The sequence below is a fragment of the Macrobrachium nipponense genome, chromosome 34 (assembly GCF_015104395.2).
Source record: "Macrobrachium nipponense isolate FS-2020 chromosome 34, ASM1510439v2, whole genome shotgun sequence".
Taxonomy (NCBI): Eukaryota; Metazoa; Arthropoda; class Malacostraca; order Decapoda; family Palaemonidae; genus Macrobrachium; species Macrobrachium nipponense.
The window spans coordinates 63,289,940-63,317,439 of record NC_061095.1 but is presented as its reverse complement, the minus strand read 5'-3'; positions in this window follow the sequence as shown (position 1 = coordinate 63,317,439).

Sequence of the window (27,500 nt, the reverse complement as noted above, 5' to 3'; positions counted from 1 at the left end):
CGTAGGTGAATAAATTTGGTACTTATAATGTAAAAGTGCCCTTTTTTGAAGACGGGCCAACTTACTCAGAGAAAAGGTTTCGAACGCACTCGTTATGTAACTTATGACAGCATTTCTTCCCTCTTTCTCGATGGAGGATTGGCTATACGTAACGAAGGCTAAACCTCTGGCAACAATGACATACAAATTTAAATACAAGCAAAGCAGTACACCTTTATGAACTCTGGAACCTCTCCACTGATAATTGTCATAATGAACAAACCAACAGAATATGTTAATAAATACAAAAACACTTCGATTATTAGTCTAACTCCCAAAATAAGTTTCCAGAGAAATTACAGTCTACTTTATAGGTCACAATCAGATTGACAAGATGTAGGGAATAGTTGGTAATTATCAAAAACATAGTAGACAAGCTTGATTTGATAACTGCTATAATCCAATGTCAAGTAATTTATTATTGGCTATCTACCTATTTACTGAAAAAAAATAGCCGGTACCGTATATTGGCTTTAAACCTTCACCAATAATTATCGTCAGAATGGTGACTTCATGAGGCTCCACCCACTTTCGCCTCGTTATAATTCAGGATGACACTGAAGGCTACCATGGGCATTGTTGGATTAGAAAATTTAACTTCTGGCTGTAAACACTAATTTTTCGAGTAGTTGTAAGAAGTGCTAAATGATCCTCAGGATCCCAGCAGTTGGACTAAACGTTTAATTCATGTATATTACTGCTATACTGTTGCGGCACTACTGCTACAGTATTATTACTACGCTAGCACTGATACCCCACCCACAGCTATGTATCGTTCCGCCATTCATAAAGTCTTTGGGTTTCAGAGCCGATGGAATTTCTGACTGGTGGATGGCGGGGCAACATTTAGTCAAAAGGTGTTTGTTTACCTTGCTTACGTAATGAATGTTTTTCGACTCTTGGCTCGTAATCATTGGCCATGGCGTCGGCTAGATCATTTTTACTCTATAAAAATTAAAACTATCGGGTTTAGGTTATTGATAATGCTGACAAAATTTGTGTGTGGTTGTAAAATATACATATGTCAACTTTCAGCTACATCTGATGCTTTGACAAGGAGCAAAGTCCAAAAATCCGTGTTACAGAGACCCTGAATCTCTTAGTAAACTATTTTCTGTGTATTTGTTTATCGATTATCAAATTCAATTATTTATTTATCCATGTATTCACTATCTTTTTTTTCCTTTACTATATGTTGATAGATTTTTATGGTCTAATGACGAATTCCATGAGCCTCTTATTGCAAATCAGCTGTAATCAAATCATGAAATCATGAATTCTGAAATTTGCAAAGAGTAAATAATTAACTTTAACGGATCGTATTTGTATTCCATTTCCTACACATTTATAAATCAAATATTTGACGTCTTCTTTTCTTTGAATTTTAGTAAAAACTACTGATGAAACTGAAAAGATTTATAACGATAGAGAGGCACCTTCTTGCGATGGAAAGTAATGAGATGTTTATGCAGTAATTCTGGCAAAAATCAAGTTACCTTAACAAGAATAATTTATAATAAAAAAGTAAAAACTTCGGAGAATTACTTCAGACATTTGACCGGAAGCTCAAATCGACCCTCTGCTTCAAACTGACTTCTATTAAACTAATAAAGTTTCCTGGTTCTGAGATATTGGACAAAGCCCACGAAGGCGCCTCTATTCATTTGCTGTCATTAAGTGATCGTCATCTGATACTTTTTCTCTCTTCATTTCTAAGCACCAAAAGAATTCGGGCTCGATCCTGGACAACTTGGGATCGATTTGGGCGCCTTCAATCAAGTCCTTTGTGCCTTTCTTGATGTGAACGATGGCTAAAGATGTGGTGAGGATTGGGATGGTCTTATGCACTGGGTTGCAGGTGCATTAAAAGGGGGAGAGAGAGAGAGAGAGAGAGAGAGAGAGAGAGAGAGAGAGAGAGAGATAACAAATATGATTAACCTTTTCTGACTTACATAATAACAACTTTGTAATCTGGTTTTACCTCACAGCCATTTTATTATTTTAGGTGTTACCATATATCTGCAATAAATAAAAGTTTAACGATATATGAAACCAAACGCTATTTAAAGCAAAAAGAACTGTCGACGAGAAATGGTAATTAATAACCTAAACACCAGGTAATATCAAGCAAAATGGCTGGGTCTTTACTTTTTAATCTCGTTGCTGCAGGTAACGCCATCTAGGGACCGAAATTGAAAGTAGTTTTGGGTCTAGGCTTCATTAAGAGACTAATAATTTGGAAATGGATGGCTTAGGGAGACACCAGAAGTGGCCCCCTATTAAAAGATGACTCATATGTTGGTTTGAAACTGATGAAGAAATTATACCCACGGAGGGAACGACATAAGAGAAACTGGGTGTGGAAACGAATGAAAATGAGGAAGGGAAATCTTCCCCCACAACAGTTTACTATATCTATGTCTGTGGTTCTAGCCAGCTTAATCAAAGAATTGATTTCAAAGTTAAATAAACATATAACTTAACTTAAGAAAATAAGTAAAAATACATAAATCATTTAGTATATTAGATTTAAAGCAGATTTAAAACTCAGTGATGTATTTCCACTCGGTATGTCCACCATCTGTCATATTTCTGTCTCAATTCGTGAAGAATCATGAAATCAATCAATAATGATATCAGTTTCTACCTGTGAATATAACATCATTCAAATAAAGTCCTTTGCAAGGAAATTCATCAGAACTGAGTATCTTTGATAAAAGCAAAACAAAGCTATTACTTAAAAATTCGTCACCATTCTCTTTCCCAATAAATACTCTAAGACTCATCATAAGTAATAATTATGATTTATAATCTCTCATAGTAATGTATACTCAGTTCCAACCCAAGCGATAAGGCAAGCAAGCAGTTTCCTGAAAACCAAAGACAATATTGAAAATGCTCTACATACAACTAAAAGCTGCTAATGCCTTGGGTACAAATACCCTGAGCAGAAGCGATCAAATGACCTCATTTGCATAATCGAATGCCCTGGAAAGTTTTGAAATGCGTAACAGGAGGGAAACCTTTAGTAGTTGCACTATGAATCAATCGTTAGGAGAGGGTTGAAGAACGTGAGATGGAAGAAAGGGAATATGAACTGAGGTACGGTAAAATTAATGTATCGTTATAATACAATCCAAAACATTGCTTCAAAAACTACAACAATTTTACCACTGGTCAACTCCCATAGAGTGATATACTGTAGCATTTTATGAAATCATTAATATTAATGTTTTTTGTACATTTACCTACACAAGTATTGATGTGGATCATTTAAAATTTCCGAGCGGCTGATTAAAAACTCTAATACTTCATATTCCAACCCATATATTTCAACCAGAATTTCCCCTGACGCAAATGAATAACGTACTGTGTAATTCTCAACTACAGCTCAGCGTCCTATTAAAAAACGGCCATTAAATACAGTGTGCATATCATTAATGTAATTACGAATGAGATTCCCTTTGAAAGGGGTCATTCATCTTGGGAAGTCTAATGATAGGGTGGATGTCTCTCTCTCCCTCCGAAGAACTGAAATAATAATTATTGCAGCAATATTTCCTCGGGTCACCTGATCGCCTCCCGATTCCATTGACGATTTCTGAGACAGATCCGTTTGCATATGGATGTTCATCTCTCTTTTTTTTTTTTTTTTTTTTTTTTTTTTTTTTTTTTTTTTTTTTTTTTTAGACGTACCTGATTTTTAGATAAAGAATTTTAAACGGGTTTACGGTCGAATTTCTATATTGTTTTCTTTTACTTTAGAATTAATTCAATTTTCACTCTCCTCATCCACAAGGCTTTAATGTCGGCTGTTGCAAGATGGTTCCAACCTTGTCTTGTCACCCCAAAACGCGTAACTGTCAGCTTATAGTAGTACGTGTCTGATGTTCAGAGTTTAAGATAGTCAACCCCGATTTAATACCAGAAAACCAACAGGAATCCGACTCAACAATGAAATGGAGGGAAGAGGATGAAATCAGCCACATATCCTTTAAGGGATCCTCTTTTCTAGAGGGATACTACTCCTTCCCCCCGCCCCCCGCCCCCCTCCTCCCACGGCTTAGAATGGACCTAACCACTTCCATATCCCTTAATTGCCGGCTGTCATTTCAAGATCTTCTGTAAATTGTCTTCTCTAAGTGTCCTGCAATGATAGGAAATCATTGTTGTTCGTCGAGGGTCGGGAATGTGGCCTGTTGGATAAAGGTTTCCACTCTAGCTTTTGTCTTATACTTATATCATCCACACACACACACACACACACACACACATATATATATATATATATATATATATATATATATATATATATATATATATCATCCACACACACACACACACACACACACACACACACATATATATATATATATATATATATATATATATATATATATATATATATATATACATACTTGCAAGTATGCGTTTTGTGTGTGTAATAATGCATTCATGTGCACATATGCTCGCACACAAACACACGAGCATCACGGAAGTGTTTTTTTATTTTTATCATTTCTGTAGCCTAAAGTTTCTGGTTTCAAAATTCGTAGGGATCCTGAAGAGTTCATTTAAAAGGTTTCTCGGTGACGAGAATTATTATGTGTCGTCATTTATCTTGGATGACTGGACAAACGAATTAAATAATGACAAATTTATGGCATTTAACCAAGGCATAAAAAACGACTGTCATAGATGGTAATAATCGTTCACCAATGAAGTAGCGACCGCTAAAAATGAACTGAGACGACCTCACTTTTCCTCTTAAACCTGAAATGACATAAAATGTTTACGCTTAGGCAGACTGTAATTAGGTCACCCAGTTAGTGGGAGAAGCCTCCACTGTCCATGATTAAACAACTTATGATTATTTTGACACATATTCATAAATTTTGTTATAAAAGCACAATGTAGACAATTTTCAATGCATTTCTAAAGGTAGATTTCCCAGTAACGAACTTATCAGATCTCTCCACTCACCAGAAGAATTCGAAACAAGGCACAACATCACATTCCTTGAAGTAAGACGATTATTGCTCCTTATCCTAAGAGCGTAAGAATTTATGTGATTTTGTGGGAGTTGAAGTCGTTGTCCTGAATCAGCGGAGGAGAAGGAGGACCTCCAGAGGTCCCACTTGGAGCAACCAACTCGGAAATGGGCAGAATTCTCAAGAAGAAGAATGATGGAATTTAAAAGTACAGTGAAGTCTTGGTTACGTACAGTGCATATACTGATAGTCTCTTAAATCCATAAGGAAAGAGAGGGAGAGAGACTTCGATACTGAGTGATATTTGTAGCATTATATTTGGGAATATTAAAAGTGAAGGTTTGCTCTGTGACAAAGTCATACATACGTACATACAAATTATATATATATATACTATATATATATACATATATATATATATATATAGTATATATAAAATATAAAATATATATAACATATATACTATATATATATATATATATATATATATTATATATATATAGATATATATATATATATGTATATATATCTATATAAATATTATATATTAATTAATATATATATATATATATAGTTATATATATATATATATATATCATATATATACGATATATAGATATTATAAGAATATATATATATATATATATATATAGAGATAATTATATATATAGATAAATTAGATAATATCTATAATATATATATATATTTATATATATATATATATATATATATATACATATATACATATATATATATATATATATAGATAGATATAATATCTATTATATATATATATATATTATATATGTATATATATCTATATATATATATATTATATATATATTATATATAGATATATAGTAATAAATAAATATATAATATATATAGGATATATATATATAATATATATATATAGATATATTAAATTATTATATCTATCTATAATTATTATATATATATATAATAGGATTATAGATAATATATATATATATATATATATCGATATATATATATATATATATATATATATATATATGATATATCTATATATATATATATAGAATAATATATATTAATATATTATATATATATACATGACTGGTGAAAATGTTCTGTTACAACAGAATACAAAATTTTTTACCATATACAGAAAACCAACGTTCTCACTTTCATACATTCACTACTTTAGCTATCACGACATTGCTATCATGATAGGTGTAGCCAGCAACCTGTTCTTAAGAGCCTTACGAATTTGTTCCCCAAATTTCCTGGAAAAAGAATTTGAACTAATTCGTAAGCAACTTTCGTCTTTAAAGTATCCTGACCATATAATTGAGAAAGCAATTCACAAAGCAAACGTAATTTTCTACCGACCCCCTCAAAACAAGACCAAAGAGACACCCAACAATACAATAAAAATTCCACACTTGGGCAGGATAAAGACAGTGACTCAGGCTCTCGGACAATCTAACCCTTTTGCATTTACTTACCCAAACACCTTAGTCCAACAAAAGACATTCCTCAAGGACAAAGGCGTATACGAAATCCCATGCCTGGACTGTGACCAATTCTTACATCGGATTTACACAAAAATCATTTCCCCAGAAATTAATACAAAATAAACGGTCAGTTAGGTATGGACAACAGAACTCAGTTATTTTCAACCATATAAATGAACATAACCATAGAATAAACTGGAATTTGTCACGTATAATTTATGGCAGCAACTGCCGGTATAAGAGTCAAATGATGGAATCGGCCTTGATTAAACAGAGGCAGATAATGAACATCTCAAAAGGAGCATGAGATTCAGATATCATCGACAGGCTTTTCATTCACCCAACGCTTAAGAAGATTAAAGGAAGATTATCAGCGGAAATGACCAAAATTGACTTACCTGTGGATGGACTTCTTGGTATAAATACCACCTTTTCTGTAACTTTTCTCATTCATCTACCTGAAGAGGGAGACAGCAGTCTCTGAAATATAGTATTTTTCTCTCTATATTTTAGTGTTTTTATTTGGCTCCTTTTATCAGATGGAATTCTGTTGTAACATAACATTTTTACCAGTCATATATATATATAATATATATATATATATATATATATATATATATATATATATATTCTATATATATATATATGTGAGTGTGTGTGTGTGGTGTGTGTGTGTGGTGTGTGTATCACCTTACCACAGGTGAAAAATAAGAGACGGAGAATGCAAATAAAGCCGAAACTCTCAAACTTTTGACATGACAGTTGAAAAATCCCACGATTCATGCATTTATTTTCCGTCTTTAATTCCTCACTCACAATTGAATCCTTCTTCACTGAAATATTAAGAAACATTGAGATTTTCATTAAATATTCCTCTTATCTCTGCGATCTTTCATTTTATACCTTTTTCTCTACGTGTGCCGTGAGCTTCCTTGCAATCACAGTGACAGAACAATAGTGCTATCAAACTTGCATTGGCTTCATATAACATAAACCGAGAGAGGAGAATGTCCCATTACAGAGGGGAAATGACGAAGGGAAAGATATTATTATCATGCGACAATGCAAGAAAATGTCTGTCTGAACTTCTGGGATTGTGATGATACTTGGAAGTTCACGCCAACCATCAAACTTCAGACAGGGAGATGGATGTGGATGATGTTATCAGTGTGTGTATATACTCGTAAGTCCGTTTGCGTGTTTGAGAGAGAGAGAGAGAGAGAGAGAGAGAGAGAGAGAGAGAGAGAGAGAGAGAGAATAAAACACACTCTTGCAAGACTCGTAAATAAAGAATGTCATGGTACAAAAGGCTTTCGTGACTTAGGCCCGAAAAATTATTTATTTTACGTTTTTCTTTCGGAAAAAGGACCTCGTTTGTGCCGTTTTTTCGTATTTCATTTTATTTCTATTTTTCTTTGTTTAATAGAAGGAGAAGCATGGAAGAATTCACTGAGTAATATCTTGTAAACAATCCTGTATTTTTCGTATGCGACGCCAGTTTGCGTGAATGTATTAATCAGTCAGTCAATTAATCAGCAAGCATTTTCCACCGAGTTGTAGAATCCTCCTCTGTCTGTCAGGAAAGAGTTGATTGACTCTGTTGTTTTAGAAGGTTTGCGCTCTTTTCTCTCTCCTTTTGAGCTTCTTCTTCGGGGCTGGGCAGGTTAATTGAGGCGTTGGGTTTCCTGTGCTATTTCTCTCTTATGTCGCTCCTTCACTTGCAAGAAATTAATTTGCTGTTGCTGGTTCGCTGTCTGCCGCCATCTTGTAGTGAATTCTGTCTCGTTTGTTCTTTGCAGATTCTTTGTAGTTAGCCTCACAAATCTCGCTTCTTCTTTGCTGTAAACCCCATAAATCTTGCTTATTATTTCTCGTTAACCCCTACATACATTCTAGTCCATTCTTTTCTCATTAACAACCCAAATCATGTATGCACTTTCTCGTTAACCTCCAAAGTCTCTTTCATTCTTCGTCATTTAACGCCCAAATCTTGTATCTACTTTCTCGTTAACCACGAAGTTATCATTTGTCATTAACCCCCAAATTTCATGTCTTTCTTTTTAACTCAAAAATCTCGATTGTATTTTTCTATCTCCAAAATATAATTTGTTCTTTGCTGATTAGCTCCGAAACCTATATTCTCTCTCGTTAAGCAACCTGAATCTCGTTTATCCTTGTCATGAACTCCCAAGATCTTGTATAGACAGTCTTTCTCTTTAGCCAGAAATCTTGCTTATATTTTCTTATCCCCAAAATAAACCGTGAAATGTATTTCTTCTCAAGTTAATCCCCAAAGTGGCGTTTGTCCTTTGTCGTTAACCTCAAGATCTATTATATACTTTCTCGTTTATATTATCTTATCGCCCAAAATATAATGCATTCTTTGTTGTCAAGCTCCCAAGTCTCTCTCTCTCTCTCGCTCTCTCTCTCTCTCTCTCTCTCTCTCTCTCTCTCTCTCTCTCGTCTGATCTTTGCAGTCAACGCCCAGAATCTCGTTTATTCTTTGTTAACAACCAAAACCTCGTTAATATCTCCTTAGAATCTCTCACGAATCATTTAATCTATGTTAATAAGACCCTAGAAAGTATTTGCTCTTTGGTTAAGGCCCAAAATCTCGTTTGTCCTTCATAATCAACGCCCAAAATCTTGTTTATACTTTATTTGCCCCCGAAAATTTTTTTAATCTATCCGCTAAGTCACTCAAGACGCAGTTCCTGACAGACAAACAGACAGACTTGTTTGTGCAAAGGGGAAACATACGTTACACCAGACAATAATAAATCTGACATCCTCAAAAAGCTCCTCCCTTCCTTTCCTTCTCTCCTCGAGCTGAATAAAAGAGGAGAGAATCAACTATTCCATTTTGGCCTCTTCTGGGAGACGGGGAAATTAATATTGAATTGCTTAATTGGTTCATAAAAACGATTGTCTGTCGAGTGTCACCTTTTGTGGGAAAGAACGAGGCCTCATTCCCAGAATGCTAAAGACGACAGGACCTTTCATCTGAAGACGCTGGAATTGGATTAGAAGGAATTAATTCCTCCTGTCAGTGGTGGGAGAGAGACAGGAATTATGACTGAAGAGGAGAGGAAATAAATGGAAATTGAGAGGGATTTAATAAGGAAGGAAGGAACGAAGGAAGGTGGAGGTGAAGAGAAAATATTTAAAAACAAAAGTGAATGAAATGATTAACAATATAAACACTGTAGTATATTTATGCCTGTCTGATTGTCTGTCAGTCTATCTGAGAGAGAGAGAGAGAGAGAGAGAGAGAGATAGAGAGAGAGAGAGCCAAGATGTTGACCATAGCCTCTAAACTTTATCTGTCTTGCAACACAAATTCAAGAGAGAGAGAGAGAGAGAGAGAGAGAGAGAGAGAGAGAGAGAGACTAATTTCATTCCCCAGAGTAACTGACCCGAAAGGTTCCGCATTCAGTCTAATTATTGAAGAAAGAAGCTTTTCCTCTTCTCCCTCATTTTTTTCTTCTTCTTCTTCCCCTCTCTCTCTCCTGCTTTGAATCGTATTTCCTCTCCTTCCCTCCTGAGAGGTAACGAGTTGAGTCGTCTTTCAAAAAGGGTGGTCGACAAAGGATCTCGTCCTACGGTGGTGGTACAATTTGATGAGATTTTGTGGAACTGCTTTTATTAGTTATTATTATTATTATTATTATTATTATGTTGTTGTTGTTGTGTTGTTGTTGCCATTCCTGATTAAAGCTTACTATGAAGTTTCCACAGCAAGATATATCTCAAATACTTATATATACTTATATATATATATATATATATATATATATATATATATATATATATATATATATATATATAAATATATATATAAAGATTGATTAAACTACAAGTCTGAAGGCACAGGCTACTGTTACTACTCCAATTTATGATCACAACCTCTTGCCAAAATACAACCCCCAAACAACAACCCCACTTTTCCAGTGAGGTTCAGAACCCAAACCCATTACAACCTCCTTGAAATGAATAATTCGGCTCCAGAAGTTTAAAAACGTTGCTTGAATTAGGTGAAAATTCAGTGAATTAATAAATCAAAATTCGTGATCATCGCAATGAACACTTCAGACTTATGCTAAGGTCACACATTCACGTATCAACGCACGCACGGCCACGCATGAGCGGAAATTGGTAGTTGGCAACAGCTCACGTCAGTAACCCGTAAATGTAACGTAAAACACACGTAAAATCGTAAACGTACGGCGACGTGTCGTCCGGGTGCTAAGCTCCGCCCACTAGGGCGCCGTAGCCCTCTCCAGTTTTGAAATGTTCAAAACAAGTCGTGGGTGGTCACGCCAAATGTCTCCTGACGTAGCTCCAGGCATTGCACGTGGGACCCACGGTGACTGCTGCGGGGTACGCGCTAGGGTCACCTGCATTGTTCGCCGTCGTTGTTTTCTTTCCGCCGCGAAGCACGTGGGCCTCCTAATTGCGCTGCAGCCTACGGCGAAACCGATTCACACATTTACAACCCTGTACGACATGGCAACGCTGTAGCGTGGTATAAAAGGTCAGGTCGGCGCCCTCGGATCATCTGTTGGAAAATCAACTTGAAAATATGGCCACAGGATTATCCCAAGACCTGACGGTCTCAGTTATTTCTTTCATTGACAATGGCGGATTTTGGAATAATCCTTTAGCACTGGCTCCTAATACGATTTCCACTTTCTCCTGAATTTTGACCGCTATCATCAATCAAACAATGAATTGGAATCTGTCAGAGGGATACAGGGTAATCCCAGGCTCTATTCCCAAGGTAGATTCCAGCGTTCCGGTACACCAAATCTCAACCAGAAATCAACAACCGGGTCATTTTCGTCAACAGGATTCCGGCATCTACCGCCTATACGTCGTCTGTCACACCTGCTCCAGTAAGAAATTAATTAATGATTAGCAACGCAGGAACAGTAGAGGAGTTGGGGCCTGGTGTTATTGGTAAGGTTTCCTTTAGGCCATGAATAATCCCGGGTTGGACGAGTACTTATATGGACCCATGCAGTGCGAACCATTTGTGTGGGAGCAGGACTAATGGCTTCATAGCCCAGGGGCTGTTTCTCTGTGTCTCAGGTGGCTGATCACGATTCAGAATATGGAGACAAGGTTTCAATAAATTCGCTGGGCAATGGATAAACGAATATAAAAATACTGGGGAAATTTCTGACGAAGACAAATTGTTAGGATGTCTAGTAGTCCTTTTTTTGAAATAACCTTTACTGCTTAGGCCAAACAAAAATAACAAAAGACTTCACTTGTAGACAGCAAACGTATAGTATAATCTGCTAGAATAACTTTCACACACACACTCACACACACACACACACGAACACTTTCCCGGTAACACGGCATTCTCAGATTATGGAAGTGTCGAAGATATTTATTTCTTCTGAATAGCAGTCTTACAATAATGGTGTGACAAATAATGTAAATATCTAAGAGGAATTCCTATATACATCTAAAATAAAAAATATCTGAATAGGTAGAATTCCTATTTATTTTTTTTAAGAATGTTTGATAAGTTATTAGATGTTATTCTATATCGCTTAAATATAAATCGCCCATAGTCAACAGTTTTATAAGTCTAAGTGTATGTCTGAATGGTAAAATCGAAGCAAGACAATTCTAGTGCTAATCTTATATAAGAGCTCCCAAAGCGTTCATTAATCATAATTCCTAAAACTACGTATTGTATTCCTTGTCGACTGGTTACTTGGTTATTGCTATAAATATAATTCAGAAATGGGGTTAATATATAATCAGTGATGTGCTCATTTACAACCATTATTCTAATTGCGTCTACTGAAATGTTTTTGTTGTACAATTAGAAAGTATATATCTTGGTAAATCTCTCTCTCTCTCTCTCTCTCTCAATGATAATAAATCTCGATTTTGTGTGCATATAATTTTCAACTGTAATATTCAGCTGTGTTGTAGATGTCTTTCGCGGATTCAAACAGAAAAAAAATAAAAAAAAAATTAAAAACTGTAGTAATGTGCTCATACCCCTGGCAACAGCACAGCCCCACAACGGTGGGCGTGGTCTTGACGTGAAGTTGATCGGCGTAAGTTCCAGATAGACGTCCGACCTTGCTTTCTTTGCGCGTACATTTGCGGCGCAATTTACGTCGCTGGCTTTACGTCCGGTAGCCCGTGTCCTGTTTACCAGCTGTTCAAGGTCATTTCACCGCGATGATGCCCAAGATCCACATACGTGGGCATACGCCGTCGTGATACGTGAATGTGTGACCCCAGCATTGGAGGGGAAAGCGACCCCGCAAACATCGTGCATTCAATGTCTCTTAGATGTCTATTGAACAAAAATATATGAATATTCAAAGCGAGGCCAAATTGCTACAAGCATCAGCGTCGGATGGAATCATATTACTAGATGTTGTCGGGTGGAGGGTTGCTTCCATTAGAGGTTTATTTATTTTAGTTTCGTTGTTATTTTCTCTGCAGTGATGTCGCAAGTTTCGGATATGGTAGAGAATGTTTCCTTTAATATATAATTTCGAAGAGAATATATTGCAGTTTCATCAAATGTATATCTCGAAATGCGATCACCTTTTGACACCGACTTGGTCCAATTTTGGTGAATATTTTTCAAAATGCAGACGCAAATTTATAAATATATATATATATAATATTATAAGATATATATATATATATATATATATATATATATATATATATATATATATATATATATTATATATATATATTTTTTTTTTTTTTTTTTTTTTTTTTTTTTTTTTTAGAGGAATCCGTTAACGATAAAGCTCTGCTTCACATCATGCATCCCAAACGTTTACATGGCATGTTTTTTTATTATCATTTTTTTGTGTCTATCGTATATTGCATTTTCCCTGTTTCAGTTTTCTTGGACTTTGCCAGTTTTGTCATAAAGTCTGAGTCTGGAAGGATTCGTATTTTTCGTTTTATTGCTGTTCTTAACGTTGAAACATGAGTGAGGTCCTTTTAGTAAATGTATTTATGTATGCATGTATATATATATATATATATATATAAATTATATATATATATATATATATAATATATATATATGTCCTTTTCTTGATAAGTGTAGTTAAGCACAACAATCGATTTATTGTCCATTCGTAACAGACTTCTAGAATGACCAGATGAGGAAATTCAGAAGAAGGCTGAAAGCCACCTTCCGGAAAGTTGGGATTATTGAATATCCATTTGATGAGTGGATGGGAATGTGCCAGAACGTTTACATTCTCTCTCTCTCTCTCTCTCTCTCTCTCTCTCTCTCTCTCTCTCTCTCTCTTAAGATTAGGCAAATGTGTTTTCATAGACATCCGCCATGGTCGGTTGACAGAGTAACTGACTCTTTGGTATATAAATAAATATAAAAAAATTGTAGTTCTGCTTTTTGTTTTTCTGATAACTTTTTGTAACATTTGACTTCAAAATTGTATATATTTTATATTTGTTAATTAACATTGCAGTTGATTTTACATTGACACATTGAAGGTCCCATATTTCGATTGCGCTATAAAATTTATTTAAATTTTTTTAAAATCCTGATTGATTTGACTCAGTGCCTAGAAGAATAAGCGTTCAAAAGGTCCTTCCATGATATGGTTACAAATAAACATAAAATTCAGAGGATTGTGCTCACTTTCTCATAATTGTACCTTCGATGTAGAGTGTATTATATTACAGCCATCTTCAAATTAAGTTCATTACTGAATGAACAACGTCAATAATGAAGCTGAATGAAAATAGTCCCAAACGGGTCGTAATTTATCAAACACAATAAAAAAACAGTAATTTAAAAGGTTTTAAGTTCATACTTGAGCTGCTTCAATTCCAGCTGTTTGTTTGTTTGTTTGTACATGCGAGAGAAAATAAAACTTGGACGAAAGACGCCGAGGGAGTTATCTCAGGAACATTGAATTTTACGAAGTTCCGAAGCTCAGCTGGATGATTATCTTAAGAGCTCTCCTGACGTGGATGATTGAGCGTTCTATATTAAAAGATCTATAATCAGAATTCAATCTTGGTAACCATCAGTTTCTCTTCATTTCAGTTTTTATATAAATACAGTTCAGAATAACTCGTTCTATTGCTTTGGCGTGTTAAGATTTCGTGTCTATGATAAATTCAAATTTTTCCCTTTAACTTGAGGATCAGATTCTAACGATAATTCGGCCTGTAACAATAATTGGACCGTACTCGGGACAGACCTTCGCCCCTAGCTGCAACACCTTTCATTCCTTTTACTGTAGCTCCTTTCATATTATCTTTCTTCCATCCTAGTTTCCTTAGTCCTCTCCTAACAATTGATTCGTAGTGGAACGGCGAAGTTTTCCTCCTTATGCCTTTCAAACCTTTATACTCTCAATTTCCCTTTCAGCGCTGAATGACCTCATAGGTCCCAGGGATTGTCCTTTGGCCTAAATTCCATATTCCATTATATTTATATATTATGGCTGGTCCTCACAAAAGTCAATTCAGAATCGCTATTCAAGTTACTGTTGACTTTCCCCAGTGAATTTCGTAGCCGGAGATAGAAAGTGACCCTTTCATTCAGTTCTCAGTAAAAGTTGTAACTTTTCGTTTCTTGTTGACCTCCAAGTGTCTGATAGAGTTGGATATGGTCCCGTTTCTAAAACGCTTAAAGTTTATATTTATGTTTTGCTTGGTTGATTGGGGGACATGCTGTCACTGAAGGTTGTATGTTCACCTTGTAACAGAATTCTGTTGTCAATCCTTGGGTTGTGGTTTTATCTTTGTGTTGTGGCCTTTGTAGTCATTGGTTCAAAGTTCATGGCGGTATGGTGTAATAATAATAATATTAATAACAATAAACCTTATTTTCTGTCTTGACCTTCTGATTTAGTCGTAGATAAAGAGGTAACTATCTTTTTAGTAGATTTGCACATTCTGACAGAGATCACTCTTGTGACATGTCTTTAGGGACAATGCTTATGAAATGTTTCTTTAATATTATAAATACACTTACAACCATACACACAAACATAAATACATACATACATAAACACACATATTATATATATATATATATATATATACTATATATATATATATATATATATATATATATATAATATATATATATATATGAGGAAAAAATATATCCTTAGGAATTTGTACATAAAGGGACAAGCATAAGAAACTAGATACCATTCACACACCACATACCAACACCTCTGAAAATGGTTCCATAACAATTACAGCCACACATACAAAAGCTGACCGAACAGACAGATTCAATTATTTGTCAAAATCTTTTTGCTGTTTTGATGTTCGCTTTTAGAATTTCCAAGCTTTATTTTATTTCATAGAGAAGAGAAAACAGCCAGAATAATCCCCAGATTTGATGGCGACTATCTATTGGATCTCAATGTTTGCAGAGATACTCGATCATATTTTCCAAACAAAAACCAAATTTTTAGATTTTTTTTTTCTTAATTCTCTCATGCATCATTTTTAGCTGTTATCCCATGAATCTGGAATTGATTTTTGTTCTAGAATTAACATCAGTATTGTGACCGGGGACTTTGGTTGAGAGAGAGAGAGAGAGAGAGAGAGAGAGAGAGAGAGAGAGAGAGAGAGTCCTTTATGGGGCTGAATTTTGAACTGCTTCAGGTGGCTGAACGGCAAAGTGGGTTCGGGGATTTGGTCGTGGGACCTGTTTCTCTTTCTCTCTCTTTCCAGTTGAAGATTCTGAGGCTTTAAAGTTTATATAGATATATACATATAATTTCTGAATGGCATCTGGATCGAACTCTGGTCGTTCAAATGAAAGGCAAGATAGTTACTTAACCTGGCCGGGTAAAGCCTTGAGTACAGTTGTACTTAGGGTTCAACTTATTTTATGACTTGTATGCCTCAATGGGCAACGGCCTTGGCTTCCAATTGAAAGATTTGGGATCCATCCTGATGTAAGTCACAAATTTATTTCAGTTCCACAAATGATTGTGTGTTAATTATTTATATCACACACACACACACACACACACACATATATATATAAAGGAAATAGACAAAAAATGGTATATATGCCGCCCAAATTTAGTCCCAAGAGACGTCCATTTCTGAGCCTCTGTGCAAATCGGGAGACGACAGGTGAGGAAACGAAGTAGCAGCAGCAGAATAAAAGGCCGATTTCTTTCTGTCCCAACAGGAGATGTTTGTTTTTGGTGACCTTCCTCCCGAATCACCTCCCAGACCATTTTGCAATTCAGTCGGAAACGTGACAAAGAGCAGCAACGGGGAAGGAGATGGAGAAACAGTTGTTTTTAAATACTTTCTTGATTCCACTTATGAAGGAAACATTCCCCTTGGCTCCCTCTCGGCTCATCTTGGATTATTTTCTGGTTTTAGTTTAAATTCCATCATATTTCCTCCTCTCCTACATACGAAGGTTTCCACGTTCTTCCATGACCTCTTCCTTAAGATAGTGATATTAACTATAATTACAGCTTGTTTCCTCACGTATCTAGATACTGAATTTCAATTGAATTTCCTACTGTATTATTTTCTGCGTTTTAATTAAACTTCTGCAATAATATTTCCTCTCCTCCTGCATATTATATTAACAAATATGTTAACTATCCTACAATCATATTGACTATCAAAACAGCATAGTTGCTCACATATCTGAGAATGCTATTTCAGTTTGATCACCTCTCTCTCTCTCTCTCTCTCTCTCTCTCTCTTCGAGCACTTTTCTCTTTACTGCTCCCATGAGAACAAAGGAGGCCATCCTTCCCTTCCTATTCTCGCTTTTCCCCAACACAAGAGTCCCTCGGGAGAGGTTGGAGGGGATCCTTCGTCTCTTGTTCCAGAAGGACTCTCGAGGACTCTTCAGGATGTGTAGGATGAGATAGGTGTTAACGAGACACGCCCATGTGGCTCTTTAAAGTGCTTGTGGGTGGTGCATAAAGGCTACCTTGCACTTGCTTCTTTTGTTGTTGTTAAATGTTGAAATGGAATAAATTTGTTCATTCGATTTCAGTGCTTGTAAGCATGCAACCGCTCTTACAATTGTCGTGGAATTTACTTCTTAATTTGTTTTCAATAATATTTTGTGCGGCAATTGAGTCTTTTGTGAATATGAAATGATGGCCAACAGAGCATTTCAATGTTTATTTTTAATTTGAAATTTTCTTTTCAATTTCAAGCTTTATTTTTAATTTGAAATTTTATCATTAACTGCCATTTTATCATTTTTAGTTTTATTTTTAATTGTTTTTATATCAAATTTTAGTTTATATTTATAATTTTATTTTGTATTTCTAATTTTGATTTTTAATAACAATTTTAATTAATTTCAATAAAAATGTGCTGTTCATAATTCATAAAAGATACCCAGTTACATCAGCAGTCACCTCTCGGGGTGAGGAAGGGTATTGCCACCAGTGCATCTCACGTGGTGCACTGTCGGCATTAGTTAAAGGTAATTTGCAGAGTCTCTTTTACTGTAACTCCGTTCATATTCTCTCTAATCCAGTTGACATTCCTCAATCTTCTCCTGACAATTGATTCTTAGATCAATTGCAAAAGGTTTTCCTCCTGTTACGCCTTTTAAACCTTTCTGTTCTCAGTTTCCCTTTCAGCGTTGAATGCCCTCAAAGGTCCCAGCGCTTGGCCTCTGGCCTAGATTCTGTATATTCTATTCTTTGTTCCATATTGCTGTCCAACCACTCCAACTCCTTCTTTTCAATGTCTTAAGAATTAAATAGTTAGAAAGGCCCCTTCAGTGTTTGGCTTTGCAGAGGAATTTTCATTATTCAATCAATCAGGAATCACTGGAATAAATTCTTGAGTCACTTATTCCTCCCGGAATCTTCTGACCGTGATCACATTCAAGCATCATGACATTCGGGAATGAATTCCCAGCGGTAATTATTCCAGTGATCTGTATTTGGAATATACAGCGCTTAAATATCGTCGGTTTAGACTTTGATAATTCAGTTCGCTTCGTAATATAAAACCTCACTGGAAATATTCCAGGTATATTGTGTTCACGCTTCTCTGGATTACGTTTGGCTTTGCTGGAATTCATTAGGATTGCGGCTTCTATGTGTCGGTCTTTAATTCATATGTATATATCTATTATATAGTATATATATATGATATATGTATAATATATATATTATATTGTATAATATATTACGCCCCCCTTTATTCCCTAAACTACACAAACTGGGAACTCTTACCTGTTGCCAACGGTGCCCTGTCTGTAAGATGTCACGAGGCTTATTAAGACTGCGTAAATATAAAAAAATATCATTTATTTCCCAAAGCAATTGGTTATAACAAAGAACAAAAACAAAATGATTAACAAGTCATAATGGCATAAATACCCAAATCTGCCCATAAAGAAAACCAATAAGATAACATTCTACCTTCCTGACTAAGGTTACACTCTCAAACCCCAAACAAGTCACATTGTCTAGTATTCGTCAGTTATCAGTTAGAGAATCCCATTCCTAATCAACCATGGAATCGGACCCATCTTTTCGATGGGCGTTTTCTCCCAACACTTCGAGCAACCGCTTGTTCTCTCCTTTGCACAAAGAATCCGTCTTCCACAAGTACCCTGAACCAGTAGGCCTGTAATACGCGTACAAACGAATGCACATGCCTCGCAAACGGGGAACGACCTCTGAGACAATTTGTTTGTTCAGCAAATACCTTTCTCTCCCATGTGAACTTTGCAGTGTACCTCCCTTGTCTCTAGGCGAGCAGAGCTATGTGACTTTATTATTATATAAAACACTTTAAACATATTATTAGCCATTCCCCCTCTTTCACCTCTTTATAGGTGCTCGGCTACCCCCCATGCTAGCACCCGCCTAGCTCTAGCACACCAAGCGTCTTACAATATATATAAAACCAGAGGCTGGCTCAAAAAAGAAAATAATGCACTCCCGTCTCACACCATATCGCAACTAATGCCCAATGTATCAATGTACCACATGACTTAGAGCCACCTCCGTTGCCGGAGCACTTGTGCTTCGTCGAATGCATAAAAGTTTAAGGACTCCAAGTACACAAACGGCGATCAGTATAGCGCCTAACATGATCATTACTATTGGTATAGTATAGCGGTCATCGAAAAAAAAGGGTTCATCTTCACCACTATCTTCGAGTGGCGGGACTGTAATGGACTCCACTGTAGGCGGGATTCGAACCGCCTTATGGCTTCCGTGTAGGTGTCGGTGAAACACCTTTATCGACGAGTTGTAGACACGCCGAACTAAGTACCATGAAGAAGTTCTGTAAGAATCCTGCAGGAACTGTCAAACAGCTGGATCCCTGTAGAATGAGCGAATTGTTGTCTCCGTTGCACATAGTAGAAATCTTGCATCTGATGCAGAAGACCGCTGTCGTCGTCTCCGTCGATATTACTTGGTATGAATCGGGGAATTCTCTAAAGTCACAATGAGTCGGTAAGTCCTCGTGAGCTAATTCTAGTTCGCAACCTGACAGGTCAATACGTCGAAGAGTAAATATCCGACTTTCACACACATATCTATCGTAAACTAACACACATCCCAGTTCATAGTCAACTGCTGAGGACTGGAATTCCTCACCTAATATATACATAACCTCTACCCCCGTCCAAACCACTACCGTCCCCTGGAAAGAACTAGGAAATGGCCTAAGTATATAACTGTGAAATGGTTTTTTATCGCTAACAGGTATGTCAACAAGTAACCCCTTATCAGATAACTGTACCTTTAAAACCCCATAGTATCTATGAAGTAATTCCCCCGTAAAAAAAAAAAACAAAAATTATATTTGATCCCCATTCATATGCTGCGTCTTTTAAGGTTGACTCCAAAGTTCCCAACGGCAACATTTCCCTCGAAATTTTCCCGCCCATTGTGAAGCTGCTATAATTGCTTCTACTTGACTTTTGATCTCATTCAACAAAGATTCTGTTTCTTTTTCAATATTCAACAGTGTAGTGTGTATAGTGAAAAATGTTATGGTGACGTCTAGGTCTTCTCGGATCCCTTTTACTGTCGCGTGTAATATTGTTACTTTCTTGATTTCCTCAACTCATTAAATCCGTTTTCTAATTTCTCATTTCTCCCTCTTAGAGAATTCAGAGCTTTCCCATGTCGGTGAGTTCCGCCTCTAATATTCCAACCTTACACCAAACTCGCTATTGCCACTCCTGCTATGGCTACAATAGCTACACCCCCCGCCGCCAACAACTGCACTGCCCTTTTCTGTCTTCTAGGCGGGTCCCTCCCCCAACTGGTTTTGTCTCTGGGACCCAAGTGAGTGTTTCCCCGATCGTGCCTTGGACCCTGTTTGCAGTTATTTTAATTTCCGTTAAAAGACGTCCCAGTGATGCAGACAAGTTTCTTGTAGTCTCAAGTTCGAGTTCTAACCTGGCTGAACCCAAACTTTCGAACTCGATGCTCAGCGTAATTTTATCAGATGATAACCATACTAAGTGGTCTTCTTCAATTAGCACTCCGGGACCCAGGCGTACTTTCGTCTTTGCAAGCGCCACTAATCCCAGGGCGACGATTAAACAATATTTCAGCATCTGACAGAACGAGAAAGAAAAGAAAAGGAAAGCTGTCAGTTGTTTAATCATCTCGGACGACGTTAAGAAAGAAAAAAAAAACATATATAATTCAACATCTTTTCCCAAAAAGGAATGTGTACCGTTACAGAATCTGCTAGCGCAGCAACCCTATCGACAAGAAAAAAAAAATCCCCTTATATGACACGTTCTCGTGAAATGTCATAATCGGCATCTCCGAAAACCGTGCAAATCCCCGAGTCATCAATTCCAAAGGGAAGGTTCGCAACCGGACTCCTTACAGCAACTTCAGCAAAAAAGAAACCCACCTATGAACACGTCAGGTGCTTAGCATTGCAGCATAATCAGACTCGCGACGCTAGAAACTCATGATTCTCAAAAAAAAATGTTTTAGTACTGATCTTCGTAAGCACACCCCCCGACCATCTCATTATACATAAAACCATCATCTTAATAATAAACACACAGGTGACATAAATAATTCCTCTATTTAATTACTGACCCATGCTAAAAAAAAAACAAAAAAAAAAAACCATCACCCGTTTCTCTATCTAAAGCAAACATTTGCCGAAAATATTAACCCCGAAATCTTTACAGTCAAAAAATTTTTTGCCCCCGCCAGACATACATGCAATGAAGAGAGAAAAACATTCGAAGGAAACAAAGGGGAAGGAAAAAAAAAAATTGCAAAGCCATTCTGTCATCAAATTACAAAAACAGATAACAAGAAAAAAAAGGAAAAATGAATGCAATTGCGCGATCCTATATTAATTGCCACAACAATTCTTTCAATTTCGACGTATGTGTTAGCTTCGACTGACTGTTCGTTCATTTAAAACTACAAAATCTATTTCCAATTTTTCTCTTCAATGACTTTAAAAGGACCTTCAAACTTCGGGCCTTGTTTGTAATTCAACTCATTTCTCACGTTAAGTTTTAAAAATACCTTATCACCGACATTGATCTTGGGATCAGATGATTTACTAATACTCTTTTGAACCATATCTCTGGTTGTGGACTCGAGATTACTGCTAAGACATGCGTGTCTCTCTCTCGCTGTGGATATCACGCTTCAACTGTATCCTCCCCCTGGGAGGCGTAGTTAACAAATCAAATGTGCCTCGCGCTGGATAACCAAACAAAGCTTCAAAAGGGGACATTTTAATTGAATCGCTAACCATGGTGTTAATGCTATGTCTAACAACGTTAATATATCTGTCCCAATTTCTATCATTACCACCTACCGTTTTTCTGAGCGCTTCGAGCACTTTCCTGTTCGCTCGTTCGCACAACCCATTAGCCTCGGGTCTGTATGGAATAACTGTTACTTTCTGTATTCCCATGAATTCAGCTAAACACTCCAAGGTTTTGTTCACAAATTCCCTCCCATTGTCGGTTAATAGAACTTCGGTGAACCGTATCTGCAAACGATACCATTGAAAAATGCTATGGCTACTTCTTCGGCTCCGTTTTATGCTTAAGTGGGAAAATTTCTACTATCCTTGTAAGTTCATCTATTATCACTAGCAAGTACTTGTTCGCATATCTAGACTCACAAAAATTCCCTAAGACATCTATATGTATTCTCTGAAAAGGTCTAATTGGTATAGGATACGATCCTAATTTGCATGACGTTGTCCTAGCAGGCTTACATGCGTTGCACACCGCACAATTCCTTACGAAATTTTCCACATCTTTACCCATATTTTTCAAAATGTATTTAGCCCGAAAACCTCATCATAAGTTTTTTCTATTCCCAAGTGAGGACTACCGAACCTGCAATGAACTATATCTAAAACCACTGGAATTAGGACTTTCGGAATTACGATCTGTGTCGTATCTCCTTTACTTTCACTGGTTCTCAACTTATATTTAATTTTCCTAACCAACAGATTTCCTTCTAACTCCAAACCCGAAAAAGGCAAGCTATAACGTTTCTTGACTAATTCCCCTCTCAGAAATGCTTTCGCATCTGCTAAGACCTCGTCTTCATCTTGCCTTAGCTCTATGAGAGGTATATCCCATTGTATGGCTTCGTTAGTGACCTGCGCGACTTGGAAACCTTCCGCGTCATGAAAACTCCTGCTCAGAGCGTCCGCGACAAACCATTAAATTTGCCCTCTATATATTTGAGCTTTGCATCAAAATCTCTGATAGTTAGAAACCATAGAGCTCTTTTGGGAGACAAATCGGGTTTGTTTACTTAAAAAGGATTCGGAGTAAAATCGGTTTGTTTGGTCTCTTACGGACTTCTACTTTATTCCCCATCTACTAGTAACATTTTAAAATGAACTAAGCTCGACACTATTGCAAAGGCTTCCTTTTCTATGGTGGCCATGGACTTCTCGTTACTGCCTTTTGTCCTGAAACTTCCTGCTATAAAAAGCTATAGGATGAAATTTCCCATCAAACTTTTGCATAAGGCATGCACGTATGCCTTCCTGGCTGCATCAGTCACTATGTAAAAGGTTCCTTTAAAATCTGGAAACTTCAAAACCGGGGATTCATTAGCGCATCTTTAAGCTTTTGAAAACTCTCCGCCTGGGATTCCTTCCATTGAAATTGAACGTCTTCCCGCAACACATCAGTTAGGGAGCGCTATGTTAGAAAACCCTTTTACGAACCTCCTGAAGAACCGGCGATACCCAGGAATGACTTAATCTCTTTCTTTGATCTGGGGTGCGAAATTCGCTATTGCTTTGACTTTATCGTCATTTACTCTAACCCTTCCTTAGATATGACGTGACCTAGATATGTGATCTGCTTTTTCAAGAACGAACACTTGGCTAGCTTGATTTTCAACCCCGCTAATCTAAGCCTCCTAAGTATTCTTCTGTAAGCACTTCCAGGTGTTGAGCGATCGTGTCCGTTGCGATCAGGATGTCATCCATATTACACAAAAACGTTTTTGCCCATAACCCGTGCAAAACTGTGTTCACCAACCTGGTAAAAGTCATCGGACTGCCCGATAAACCGAAAGGCATTCAGCGTAAATTCATAGTGTCCCTTGGGCACTGAAAAGGCGGTATATTCCTTGCTACTCTCGCTGAGAGGGACCTGTAAGAAACCTTGCGCCAAATCAATTGAGCTATAAATATTATGTCCCCCAATTTTGACAAAAAGATCTGGTATGCACGCTACTGGGTAGCGGTCAGGGATCGTTTTCTCATTTAAACGTCTAAATTGACGCATACACGGACCGAACCGTCTTTCTTAGGTACCGCTAACAAGGGAAGTTTGTAAGGAGCCACACTGGGTCTAATGATTCCTTCCTTCTTCCCATCTATTAACTTCTTTCTCTAACCTGTTTCTCTGATTTTGAAAGGTATGCGATATGCAGGAATATAAATATGTTTTGAGTTGCTCTCCAAATTTACCTTATGCTCTAACACATTAGTCAACCCCAATTTATCACCTTGCAAGGCTACCGTATCCCCAAATTCCGCCAAGAGCCTGCTTATCGCTTCAACGTGTTCGCTATAATCCGCATTAGCCAAATGTTCACTAAATGTTTGTTTCCTTGATTGTATTTCTGCCTCCAAAAACTCAGGTTTCCCCTCTACGATAGCCACAGAACCACTATCGTAGTTCCAATCATGGAAGTCTACCATATATGTATTTTTCTGGTATCTCCTAACTGTATCATTACAGTTTAATAGCTCCACCCACGTAACCCCATTCTTGGATACACTGTTCACCGATGCCGTGCTAACAACTCCCCTGAGCTTTTTACTGTTTTCAATAACAACACATCTGTGGGTTTTCTCATTTCCTTCAATTTAACTTTTACCATAACCTTTGAACCTGGTAGTAACATAATGTCTTCAAATAAAACACCTCTATATTTGTGGTTAGTATCTCCCCTTGCCACCGCCCCATACAAATTACCAGCCTCAGTATTATCCCCAGCATTGTTAGTATCAGAAACAACATCCATATAGGTATCATCACCAGTATTGTTAGTATCATTGTTACCACTATGAACTCTGATAGAACCCCCGTAATCATCTCCCAGATCACCAACGTGTGTTTTAACATTACCTTTCCCCATAACACTCGTATCACCGCCATTAATACCACCGAGCACCTCTCCTCTTTCAATAACCTCCATGTCCTCCATTCTATTCACGTCCTCATATGGTATGAGGTAATTCATTTGGTTTCCCCGATTGTTATCCCATTAGCACCCGCATGGATCGAAATCTTGTGTCTTCTACAAGCAGGATGACCCAACAAGATTTTATTACCTAAGGCAATTCCTTTTATTACCAAAAAAGGTTCTGTTAACACTCTGTCACCGAGAGCAAACCTTATTTGTACACAACCCAGGGTGTTTAATCTATGGGCTTCACATCACACCCGTCTCCGTAGAGGGCTGCAAAGGTAAATTGGAGAACATGGATTGATACAAATTATAGTCCATTAGATTTATTGATGCCCCAGTGTCTATCAAAACCGGGATATCCACATCCCCTACTGTTCCATAGACTATGGGCTTGGGCTCTGGGCGTCCCCCACGAGACCACAATGGCATGTACCAATCACCTGTACCCTTTTTGTTGATCGGGCTTCCAAAAAAATTTCGCCGATCCCTTTGCCCTCTGGTTTTGACCCGCCTGGGAAGTTCTCACATTATAATTACCAGAACCTTGCGGTGCAGGCCTCGCATCTCTCCGTATCTGAGACGGACAAGACTGCCAATAATGCTCAGTACTTTTACACATTCCGCAATATTTAACCCTACACAATTTCTTTGGATGTCCTGGTTTATTGCAGTTGAAACAACGCAACTGCTGTTGCTTTTGATCGAACGATCTTTTGTTACACTCAACTTTTGCACACAGACGATGAGAAGAGAGTTCCGTGTCTCTCTGTACTCTATACCTCGGGCCTGTCCCGTTAAAAATTGTGCTATCTACGGTGGGACATTTAGACCTGTGTTTATCTATTTGGGTATAAAGTAATTTCTTCGTCTGAGGTAGGCTCAACCCTTTTCATCAAAGCTATCCACTATTGCATCGGGTACCTCGTGTAAGAGCAGGGAAAAATAGATCAGTTTATGAACATTATTTAGAGGGAGATTATCCCCCCTGTAACCCATTTAGATGTTTTCAATTTTCCATACCCAATCTGCCACTGCGTCAAACAGCTTTGAACTATGTTCTACAAGGCTATTATTGCCTTTCCGTAGTTTATAAAGACCTCGAAGGTCTCTCACTATATCTCCGTGTTCCTTTGTTTTCAAAAATGCTTGCAAGTCTGTCCAGGTACAACATTTTGTAAATTGGAAACTCCTTGACCTATGACTGAGGTCTCCCTTATTGAAATCTAGCAAAGCTTCGCCTCTCTGAATGCCTCTACAATCGTCCTACTATATTCTTTCCCGCTAAATAGTTATTAACTCCTTCTATGAAAATATTCACAGGTTTGACAAAGCGCCATCCACAATCCTTTAAACGGGCTGACCCCCGCAGAAATGTTCGTCACGTGATGTAGTAGCGTCGTTGGTTTAGTATCTGCCATTTTATCTTGTTTCCCAAGGCTGTTCCCCGATCTCAATAACATCAATGTATTTATATACACTAAACCCAATCAAGAAAAATTTTTTTTTTTTTTCCAACAACAGATAACAAAAGGTAAGCGTGCCCCGTCCCCAATCACAAAATCAACCCCACGAAAATGACAATAAAAAAAAATAAATAATAAATAAAAAGGAAGGGATAGGAAAAGAAAGAACGCAAGTTTTTCGAGCTAACTCGCCTCTCTCTCTCTCTCTCTCTCTCTCTCTCTCCCTCTCTCTCTCTCTCACTCTTTCTCTCTCTCTCTCTCCCTCTCTCTGGCACGACTTGCCGCAAAAATCCCACTCAGGCAAGTTCGCCACACACAAACACAAGGAACATGAACAAGAACAAAAAGTTAAAGAAAATCCACAAAACAAAAAGAGGAAAAAAAAATAGGAAAGAAAAAAAAACTCGAAAATACACTTACGTCTTCATGTGACCGTAAACCGAATTCACATACACCGCAAACATGCGCGAACTGCGAAACACTTTAATATGTCGAAAACTAAACTTTTCTCCCCCCCTTTTTCTCTCTTTTTAAACACCTTTATTCCGTAATCTCAAGAAATCAACTGACTTGACTTGGGAGAGGAAGACTGTCTGAGGAACAGCTTCTCTCTGTCGAATCAGCAGTAATGACCCTGAGTTGTCTGTGGCATGATTAATAACCCCTTCTCCTATCAAAATAAAAACAAAGAAACCCCCTATTTCTAACTGGTCACCAGTCCCTTCGAGTGTACCTACAGCTTGAAAAATATATAAAAAGCCTTTACCGCGGCCACCACTATTACGCCCCCTTTATCCCTCCCAAACTACACAA